A 429-nucleotide genomic window follows, 5' to 3' on the forward strand; every position below is an offset into this window, starting at 1 on the left:
CATACAAAAGATGCATTACTCTTATCTGTATGACCAAAAATTAAGAAGTATTTTCAGAGCAAATGATCGCACCGGCACCTCCATCTGTCCTGCAGTAGCCCAAGTAGCTACTGTTCAGCTTCCACACTCCGCACAAACACGTGAACAGCGCACTTTTTTCTAGGCTAACATTAGATTGAGCTGTCGTGTAAAGTTGCTACTACGTAAATTTTTCAGATGATAAGCCATATTTGAGGTCGATGAATGTTAGGAGAGCAGATGGATGTCCTGCCCAATGTACTATATTACCACATAGACCAGCCGTTAACGATTTGTCCGTCACGGACTGCGTGATTTCGCCAGCCTTTTTAGCCTTTTTAGTAGAATAATCATGGCTGATAGTAAGACAAGCAAACATAAAAGAAAACCTTTTAGCCTTATTAGCCTTAA

General features: G+C 40.8%; 1 protein-coding gene across 1 annotated transcript in view; it reads right to left on the minus strand.

Annotated features, from left to right (window-relative positions):
* Positions 1-429, minus strand: part of LOC107718993 (gastrula zinc finger protein XlCGF57.1-like) — a 193,691-nt gene that overhangs the window by 173,110 nt on the left and 20,152 nt on the right. The window lies entirely within an intron of this gene.

Source organism: Sinocyclocheilus rhinocerous, unplaced genomic scaffold (genome assembly GCF_001515625.1).
Source record: "Sinocyclocheilus rhinocerous isolate Xijiao unplaced genomic scaffold, SAMN03320098_v1.1 scaffold673, whole genome shotgun sequence".
NCBI classification, from domain to species: domain Eukaryota; kingdom Metazoa; phylum Chordata; class Actinopteri; order Cypriniformes; family Cyprinidae; genus Sinocyclocheilus; species Sinocyclocheilus rhinocerous.